Source organism: Lipotes vexillifer, unplaced genomic scaffold (assembly GCF_000442215.2).
Source record: "Lipotes vexillifer unplaced genomic scaffold, Lipotes_vexillifer_v1.1 scaffold1264, whole genome shotgun sequence".
NCBI classification, from domain to species: domain Eukaryota; kingdom Metazoa; phylum Chordata; class Mammalia; order Artiodactyla; family Lipotidae; genus Lipotes; species Lipotes vexillifer.
Window position 1 is genome coordinate 371,903 of NW_006785778.1, and position 11,339 is coordinate 383,241.

The following is an 11,339-nucleotide window of genomic DNA, read 5'->3' on the forward strand; positions in this document are numbered from 1 at the left end:
ATTGAAGCAAGTCAGAAAGAGGAAAACAAATATCGTATGCTAACACATATGTATGGAATCTAACAAAAAAATGGTTCTCTTGAACCTAAGGGCAGGAAAGGAATAAAGACGCAGATGTAGAGAATGGACTTGAGGACACGGGGAGGGGGAAGGGTAATATGGGATGAAGTGAGAGAGTAGCACTGACATATATACACTACCAAATGTAGAATAGACAGCTAGTGGGAAACAGCTGCATAGCACAGGGAGATCAGTTTGGTGCTTTGTGACCACCTAGAGGGATGGGATAGGTAGTGTGGGAGGGAGACGCAAGAGAGAGGAGATATGGGGATATATGTATACGTATAGCTGATTCACTTTGTTATACAGCAGAAACTAACACGCCATTGTAAAGCAATTATACTCCAATAAAGATGTTAAAAAAATAAAGATATATAAGGCTATTAAAAAAAAAGTACCTGTTTTTTTTTAAAAGGCATTTTTGACAGGTAGTGTAATTGGAAATATACTCTATTTGCTTTGTTTTCTTTTTTCTTTTCCATTTTTTCTCCCAGAGGGTAAGGGAAGTATTATTTATGTTCTACATCACAACAATTAGAATGCTGTTTTAGTGTTCAGAAACAAACCCCGGCCAAAAATGAAAAATCAAACTGAATAGCAGAAGTCCTCCATACTGTATCATGGACACAGGAATGCAGCTAAGTGCTATAGAGTCATTTCCATGATGGATAATCAAGGAAACCTTGTTGGGGAGGTGATGCTTGATTTACTACTTGAAAGATAGTTAGCCCTAGATGTAGGTTGAGATGGGTGAGGGAGGGCTCAAGACATTCTGTTGGAGAGAATAGCATAGCAATGCACAGAAGTATGAAGATTCAAGGATTGTTTGTTCATTCTACAAAGTTATTGACTGACTACTATATTAGGATTCATCAGTGAACAATGCAAAGAACCCTGCCTAGTGAAGATTACATTCTAACAGAGAATGTTGGATACTTAAGCTTGGTTGGATGACATTAGACTTAAAGCATAAACCAGTGACAGACTGTAGATGGACTTTATCTGTTGGTAATGGCCAGCAATTGAAGGGTTATCCCTCCAACTGGGGTCTGGGTTCATTGAATATAATCTGTGGATGATAGATTCTGAAACTGCCTGGCATAAGACCACAGGCTTCAGCTTCCTGGATCTGTAGGAGTTAAGCCCAAGGGGAGTGACCCACTGAAAAATTACTTGCTTATTTAGAGATATGGAAAAAAGCTTTGAACTAGGATGGAAAGACTTGGTGTGACATCTGATTCTACCACAAACTAGCTTTGTGAACTTGGGCATGCATATAACTTCTCAGAAGCTCAGCTTTCTCAACCATAAACTATAGCTGATAATATTCGCTCTGCCTATTTTGCAGGATTGTGGAAGTCAAAAGAGATCACTTATATGAAATTTCTTAGAAAAGTCTGTATTAATGTATGTGAAAAATAGAAAGATTTAATACTTATTTTTGCAATCAATCTAAATCATAAGGCCTTCTACCAGATTAGCTTTGTTTTTCTTGGTAGTATTTCTGTATATGTATGAATAATCTAGAACACTTCTATTGCCACCCTTGTGTTGACCTTGTCTCTTCTATTTCCTGAGAGATTAGAAAAGGGTGTCTCAGCTGCGAAAAGCATGGTATGAGGGGTTATTGTCATGGAAAATACCTGTAGCTATTGCACAAATCTTTGCTTTTATCCCAGCGATTCCCATTAGCACCTCCCACGGATTTTTCCTAAACAGTATTAATTGTATGGTCTCTTAATTTTAGCTATGTAATGTCAGGAGGTAGTCAAGTCCTCGTTATTTTTCTCAAATGATGGGTTACCTCATGGAAAACTATATGTGTCTAGAATACTAATGATAGAAGAAAACTTAGAGCTCTCTACTTTCTTAGAGGTGCGAATGACTGAGACTGCCGTGTCTTATCCAAGGATTCCTGTGAGTTCATAGCAGAGGGAGCATCAGAACCCAGGCTCTGGACTCTCCTGTCTGTGTTGCCCCTATTCCCTGTAGTACAGCTCCTCCCATTTCTATCTCTATTATCTCTTCATCATCCCAGACTGGGATTTATGTGATGTCTCTGAACATGAATGGAGAAAAAACGCCTAGTGCTTTCCTTCCAAAATGTGGAGGATCTTTCTCAGAGAAAACCCTCTGCCAAACTTAGAAATTCAGACTAGGAGCCTTAACCTGGCAGGTGCTCAGGACTCACCTATGACAGAGCTAGAGACGTTTTCTCATTGAAAATATAAAATAAAATTGATACATAGAGACAATTCACCACACTTAGGGTTTAAAAAAATACTTGGCAGGCATTAACAGAGTAATGAGGGATCACAACTACCCCATTTTACACATAAGGAAAATCAGGCAGAGAAGTTAAATAATTTTTTCAAGGTCACCAGGTGATGAGTAGTGAAGTCAAGATGAGAATATAGGGGTCAGACTGCAGAGCCTAGCTGTCATTCACCGTTCCGTTCAACACATATTCCCTGTACATACTCTTCAGTGCAGAACACTGATTTTTTTTTAATCTATCTATTTATTTATTATTGAACAGGTAATATATTCACATGGTACAAAATTCTAGAATACAAAGTTATATACAATGAAAAGTATATTTCTCTCCTCCCATGCTCTTTCCCGGCGACTCCATACTCCTTGTCAAAGACAAACACCATTACCAGTTTGTTTCTTTCTTTTTTTGGCCGTGCCACTTGACCTGCATGATCTTAGTTTCTCAACTATGAATTGAACCCAGGCCCGGGGCCCTGGCAGAGAAAGTGCCGAGTCCTAAACACTGGACCACCAGAGAATTCCATTACCAGTTTTTCATGGACTCCTTTAATAGTTGTCCGTGAACGTGGGTGTGTGTATACATATACACGCCTACATGTATATATCTGTGTATATACATATACATACATACATAACATTACACACAATCTTCTACACCTTGCTTTTTTCACATGTTATTCTTGTAAATTTTTACACATGGATACATATATATTGCCTCATTCTTTATCCCCTAACATTTCTTTTATATATATATATATATATATATATATATATATATATTTGTTGTTGTTGTTAGTTTCTGCTTGCATGGTATATATATATATATATATATATATTTGTTGTTGTTGTTAGTTTCTGCTTTATAATGAAGTGAATCCAGAACACTGATTTCTTGATAGTGTGAGAGATGTTATCCAAAACTGGTCAAGGAGAACCTAGGTTTTCCATTGCTAGATAGGCAATGGAACTGGCTCCATATTTTTTCCTTAATAAAGAAATTTTGTGTAAGCAGAGATGTTCATTCTTAATCCAAACACCACAGTGTGTCTCTGCGTTCAAAAACAAATTAAAAAAAAAAAAACCCAAAAGAGCCAACCAAGTGGCAGAGGCAGCAAGGCCTGATTTGCATAGCCCTGAGAACATCAAAGTCATAACTGGTTCTAATACCCCTATTATATGAATTACAGAGAGTGATTCAGGTCAGGAGTCTTTATCGCTAAACAAAAGCATGGGGATGGGAAAACAGTAAAGCAAATAGAGAGCTAGAGAAAGATCGACTTGTAAGCAGCATCCAAAATTATTAATTGCCATGTTCTATTGAGAGAGAGAAAAACGAAAAGAATAAGAACAAGAGCAAGGGCCTTGCTGTGGTATGGAAAAGAGACCTTTTTGAAGTAGACACTGGGCTGTGTTGCACTGAAAGTGGGAAGGGAAGGTTCTTTCTTGCTACTGGCTAGTCGGATGCAGCCCTGCTGTGAGATGCTGGACAGTCCTATTTCCTGCCTGGACATCAGTTTCCTACTCCGTAAAATGAGGAACTTAGACAATTCCTAAGTTCTTTTTGGACTCCACTTCCAAGATCATAGTGCTGTGTCTTTCTCAACCATGAATTTCCCACAGTGCCTTGCACAGATCAGAAAGTATCAAGGGAAGCTGAGCAACCGCTTGGACAGGAAGCACAAAGGGAGTCTTCATAGCACCAAAGCCTACGTGCTACCTCTGTGCAGATCTTTGTTGAGCTCAGCCTACCTTTTCAGATTCTCACACCTTAACAGAGTTTACTACCTCTGTTTTCTCACCAGGAATGCACTGACCCATTCAACACAAGGAGGAGAGCCTGGTATTGCATAAGAGTACCACGGAAATCATTGGAGCCGGGTTCATAAGAAAATAGTCTTGGGCTTCCCTGGTGGCGCAGTGGTTGAGAGTCCGCCTGCCGATGCAGGGGACGCGGGTTCGTGCCCTGGTCTGGGAAGATCCCACATGCCGCGGAGCAGCTGGGCCCGTGAGTGCATCCGGAGCCTGTGCTCTGCAACGGGAGAGGCCACAACAGTGGGAGGCCCGTGTACCACAAAAAAAAACGAAAAGAAAATAGACTTTCAGCCAAGAGACTGGGGAGTGTTTTCCTCAGGGAAGGAAAGAATGCATTACAGTCAGGGGAGAGAGGCAGACGTTCACACTCCTGCTACCCTCATCCAGGGAGGTCAAAGTGTTACAGAGGCTGTGATGATGAGCAAAGACTGTGGTATTGTACCCTAGGACAAGAAGTAATGAGGCTAAGGAGATGAAAGATGGAGGGGAGAGGCATCCAAGCTATGTTCTGTACTCATGGATAGGATATTATAAGAGGGAAGAAGAATGGCAGTATCTAAGAAGACAAAACACCCATTGACTGCCAAATCCTGATTGAATACCAGCCAACCATGGGACACTATGATGTCTTCTGCTGGGCCTGGGTGAGACTACTCTTAGACGTGACTCCTTGCCCTGCATGTGACTCTTGAAGGTATCACAAGTCTGAGGGTGAGGGTCAATAGGAATGAAGTGTCAGGCCACTACCTCCAAGGAATGGCTTGGAACACCTGGCCATGTGCAAATAACCCTGGTGCCCTATCCATTGTAGAGGGAATTACCACTCGCCTAGGAACATCAGGTTTGAGTGGAGAATGGAATACGACGTGGGTGTCTCCAGTAGAAAGGAAGAGAGGGCAACAGGCAGGGAAATGGGAATGTTCCAATAACAACTTTCACAGCATTTTGCTGAAAGTTTGTGCCTCTTACAAGTAAATCACTTAAGGTAAACACCTCCAGGTCTCTGAAGAAGCAAAAGGCAAGAAGGAAAAAGGACACTGAGATGCCCCTATCTTAAAAGTAGTAAAAGAAAAAACAAAAAACATGTGCACTCAAATCCACACACCCACACACATCTCAGTGGCCTGAGAATAGTATTGAACTTAGAAATCTTTTTCCAAGGGCTTGGTTTCTCCTGCCTGGGTGAGATTCACAAAAATGAATTTCCTAGAACATTCTTTTATAACCTTCCTGTTGGATATTTATGAATACCAAAATTTGCTATAATATACCAAATATAATATACCTTGATGCCACTGTAATTCTAGAACTCTTGAGAGCAAACATTCTGAACATATCCAAAACGTATTTGGCAGGAGGCCCTGTGGAATGATACAGCAGAACTTCTATTCATTTCACAGCCCAGAATCTGGCAATGGGTTGATCTTTGTGTTCTTTCTCCTTACACTCTCATTTAAAATTCCAGCTTTTCTGTACCCTAGATATAGTGAGTGCTTTCAAGTGCTTTCTCTAATTTTTACTCATTAATGGAGCAGAGTAGTATTAGGAAGGTATTGGTAAGTTGAAAAAAAATTAAATACAGCTAATGCGAACTTAGCTAAAATATGGTAGGGCAGAATGATCAACTTGTAAAAGACAGTACCTAGAGTTTAGGAATATAAAACCAATATTCAAAATCATCATAACTTCTTTTACAGATAAAATTGTGGTATTCCCCAAATTATAGAGCAAATGCCAGATGAATTAAAGTGCCATAAAATTCTTCATTTACTATACATTGTTCTGTAAGCCAAGCTCTCTTTGCTAGAAATTTCTTCTCATCTTTTGGCTTGCTGTATCTAAATTTTACTCGAATTACAAAATGCTGTCCCTCCAAGATCCAAGGCCTAGAATTCTGATCAGAATCACAAAAGAGAAATTTACCTGCCAGTACTTGCCACTCACTTAGCACGTAGGTTCAGGATTAGTGTGAGGAGTTACAAATCTCATAAATTTCAAGCACACACCCAACACTGACTCTAAAGCAGCCAAAAATAAATACATTTTTAAAAAAATAATAAAAATAAAAAATAAGAGCACAACTTTAATGAACCACTATTATCTGCAAAGGTATATACCTATACACACATTTGTTGAGTTTTCACATTGTAATTTGTCTTAAAACTACAACCTCATATCTATATTGGCAGAGCTGTTTTATGCCATCCTTCATCTCTCTCCTAAAGGAAATTACTGAAATAGTAACAAATTAGGGGTTCACACTCCTCATTTTACAGATGCTGAAACTGTGGTGCAGAAAATTAAGCATCAGGCCACAGTCATCAGACTTCGGTCCATTGTTCTCTCCACTCTTTCTCTTTGTATTTCCATGAAAATCTATACATCTGCATAACCATTTTTGGAATGAGTCTGAAGCACCGGAAAAAAAGTCTCGAATTCAGAAAAATAATAATAAACTAATAATAAATACTAAGGCCTTTATAGTTACAAAGAGGATGCTGGGAAATCTATACTCAAGGCTGGACGTATCCTATGTTCAGTTTACCTAGTAAGAGGGCTGTGGAATATGAAAAGAGAAAGAATTGTTGAAGGGAGAGTGAATACTGTCTCCTGCCAGTCTACGGGTGTCCTGACTCAAGAATCCTGAGTTAGGAAGGCTCCAATGTGTACCCCGCCACACACATACAATCATTTCATACTTTTATTTTGCTATCAGCAGTGTCTTGTATACCAACTATATATAATCCCTGGGTTACCTTCTAGAAACTTTGGACAGGGCACCAAAACACAGAAATATAGTCCCTGGATCTCAGAAGTCCTACGCAAATTTTAGATAATCCAAGCATGTTTAATCAACAGTTAAGTCTTTGGTGTTCTGTATTGTTAGTTAAGTTGTTCTAATAACTAACAGTGGAACAGCAAAAAGTCATTGTCCAATATCATCTGCATCTAATTTCTTTTTAAAATATTTTAGTAACTTTATGAAATACAGAAGTGAAGAGTGAAAAACATCATCAGAAATTTTACTAAGAATTTAAATATAGTAAACCTAAAATTTTGTTGTCTTCATGATATTAGAGGTATGTATACACAAAATGAGAAATATACTCTGAATGCAATTAACTGCTCATGAACTATCACTGCAACCTGGGAAATAACCATCCTGTATATACTGATTTCAAATACATCTCTGATATGTTCTAGCTTATCATTACTTCTGATTGTTCATCTTGTATTTGCATCATTATTTGCAATACTTAAAAATAATTATAACATTTGATGGCTTATGGTTTTGTTGAGAGAGGATGAACATGTTCTTTGCTCCAAAATTGCAAAATATTTTTATTGTTAAATTCATAAACACCAATTAGAATGATCAATTCAGTGAGTTAAATTTCTACATCCTCTAGTTTCTTCCAATTTATCAATACCTTCAATACATACCCACCTTCAGTATTTGTCCACTCGTGAAGCATATTGGGTACATTTTGGTGACAAGAATCATTAGAGATAAAGAATACTGTCACGTGTCCTTTTAGAAAAATAGAATGGTCAGGCTCTTGTCCCCCAAATTTACATGATGAAATTTACCTGTTTAATAATTAACTATATAAGAGTACCATATATCCTTTTTCATCCTTAGAACTATATTGCTCAACCATTGAGCCTTTTGTTTGAGAAAGTTCATCTAAGATATCATCACACAAAGACTCAGTCTGAGATTTAACTTAGACAATTCATTTCATCATCATCACTAGAGTCCCAGGTGGCACTCTCTATAGTCATCTTCTGATTTAACAATTTTGAAACATCTCCCTCTGTCAACTTTAATCTCTTGGACATTATGAGGAGAAAATTCTTTTAAAAATCTGAATTCTTATAAAAAAACTAAAAGCAGACTACAAAGATAAATGTCTCTCATATTATTCTATACGTTCTTGAAAGATGATGCAAAAGTTTTGAGCAACACAGTAGGAAAACTGGATAATTATACAATAGTAAATTCATTTCATCACCCTCCAGTCTTTTTACTGCATCATCTTTCTAAGCCAGTTGTCCAATAAAACTATAATGAAAGCCACTTACATAAATTTAAGTTTTCCAACTTTAAGTAGGCACATACAATATAAAAAGAGAGGTAAAATTAATTTTAGTAATAGATTTTATTTAACCTGTAACATCTTTTAACACATGCCTGCATCAAAATTATCAGTGAACTATTTTATGTTGTTTATTTTTATTCTAAATCTCTGAAATCTAATGTGCAATTTGTACTTATAGCACTTCTCAGTTTTGAATAGCCACATTTTAAGTACTTAGTAGTCCTATATGTCTAGTAGTTACCATATTAGACAGCATAGTTTTGGACAATTCCACCATTCTTCCTTTTTTTAAATTTTAGTCTTTGGGTTCTTTGATCATTGAATTAATTGATAAGTTAGGATAAAGTAATTCCTGAATGATAAAAAGAGACAATGTCTCAAGATATGGAAAAACAAAATAACTAACTCTCCATACTGTACTTTAGATGTATAAAGGCCCTTTGATAATTACAATAGATACATTTTATTCTTTTTTTAAAAAGTAGTTTTGGAATTCTTAAGAACTTTTAAGTGTTCAGAGTTGAGAGAACAGACTGACGAAAAAATCAGCCAAAGACCTTAACAGACATCTCACAAAAGGGATATACAGATGAAGAATAAACATATGAAAAGATACCCCACTTAGGTCATTAGGGATGTGCAAATTAAGACATGGAGATACCACTACACACCTTTTAAAATGGCCAAAATCCAGAACACTAACAACACCAAATGGTGGTGCAGATGTGGAACAGCAGGAAGTCTCATTCACTGCTGATAGGAAGGCATAGCAACTTTGGAACACAATTAGGCAGTTTCCTGCAAACTTAAACATATTCTTATCATACAATCCAGCAATCACACTCTTTCGTATTTACCCAAAGGAGTAGAAAATGTATGCCCATGTGAAAACTTGCACACAGATGTTTATAGCACCTTCATTCATAATTATCAAAACTTGGAAGCAACCAAGATGTCTTTCAATAGGAAATGAACAAATAAACTGGTTATGTCCTGAGAATAGAGTATTATTCAGTGCTAAAAAAAAAAAAAAGAAATATTAAGCCATAAAGACATGGAGGAAATTTAAATGTATGTGTACTACTAAGTGAAAGAAGTCCACCTGAAAAGACTGTATACTATGATTCTAGCTATATGACATTCTTTTTTTTTTTTTTTTTTTCTTGCGTTATGCGGGCCTCTCACTGTTGTGGCCTCTCCCATTTGCGGAGCACAGGCTCCGGACGCGCAGGCTCAGCAGCCATGGCTCACGGGCCTAGCCGCTCCGCGGCATGTGGGATCTTCCCGAAACGGGGCACGAACCCGCGTCTCCTGCATCGGCAGGCGGACTCTCAAGCACTGCGCCACCAGGGAAGCCCTATATGACATTCTTAAAAAGGCTAAATTATGGAGACAATTTTAAAAAATTGCCAGACAGTAAAAGTTGCTGGCCGGAGTTCTTGGGAGGGAGGGATAAATAGGTGAAACAGGACTTTTAGGGCAGTGAAACTACTCGTTATGATACCATAATGGTGGACATGTCATTATATATTTGTCCAAACTCATAAAATGTACAACACAAGAGTGAACCCTAATGTAAACTGTGGACTTTGGGTGATAATGATGTATCAACATAGGTTCCTCAGTTGTAACAAATGTAGCACTCTGGAGGGGGAGGTTTGATAATGAGGGAAGCTAAGCATCTGTGGTCTCTGTACTTTTCTCTCAATTTTGCTATGAAGCCAAAACTTCTGTAAAAAAAAGCCTTAAAGTTAAAAAATTTTGTTTCCATGCACTTCAGAAGACCTCTAAGAAAGAATAAAAGTCATGAAGTACCAATCCATACAAATGGTTTAGAACTGCTCAAAAAAAAGAAAGAAATGACAATTCAGTCCAAAGTCCCACTTAATAGTAGGAGGGAGGGAGACGCAAGAGGGAAGAGATATAGGAACATATGTATATGTATAACTGATTCACTTTGTTATAATGCAGAAACTAACACACCATTGTAAAGCAATTATACTCCAAAAAAGATGTTAAAAAAAAAAAAGTGCCTTAATAGTATATCAAGGATTAACCATTTTCACTGCTTTTTCTTTTTCTGGCAGCGATTTTATCAACCATGCCATTTTGATGGATCTAACACCTAAATTTTAAGGAATAAGAACTGGAATCTTTTGGTACCCCTAATTTAAGTTGAAACTGCCTTGCCAATAGGAATGCATTTTTTCATCATGTGATTACAACTATTAATAGGAAAACACATTAATATATGTAAATACTATATATATGTTATTCTGTAAAGTTATTTATAAATCTAAGGTACTAAATTGTTTTCATGCCATCTAATGTCAGTCCATAAAAGAACAAACTTCTTTAAAAAAAATCATTAAACTGTTTTGATAGAAGATATTTCATTTGCTGAATCAATATATATAATTGAAAGGTGATATTTAACACTGAGTTTAAAGGAGAACATGCCATAGACCACCATTTGCAATGCTGTTCCCACATAAAATCAGGGTAATCTGCATTCCAGCCCGCAGTCCTGAGGAGGTCATTGATGAGCTCCATGGGAAGGTCACTAAATTAGACATTAGGAATATCTGCAGTCTAGTCCCTGTTCCAAAGCACACTCATTCTGACCTCAATCAAATAACATATTAAATCTGCGAGTATCTTGTGTACCAAATGAGGTGTATATTCCTGGTCTTTAGATTGGCTAAAATAAGAAAATAATGATACTTTGTTTCAGGATTAGAAGTATCAATATTTGAATCTCTCTAATGTTTCTTCCAGTATTTTTTCCTCTACCTCAGTAAAAATAAGGCCAAAGGATAGACAGGCAGGCAGACAGACAGACAGACAGACACACACACACCCAACACCATTTCTCAATGCATTTTTATTTATTTTTTAATTTTATTGCATGTCCTGGCAAACATAAGTGGCTTGTGGATTTGCCTCTGGCTCACCAAAAGCCCATTACCCAAAATACCAAAAGACAAGCAACTGAAGCTTAAAAAAAAAAAAAAAAAAAAAAAAAAAAACATATATTCCTATAAATGTTGCTTCTGCTGAGAGGGGGAGGGGAGAACTTGACGGGGA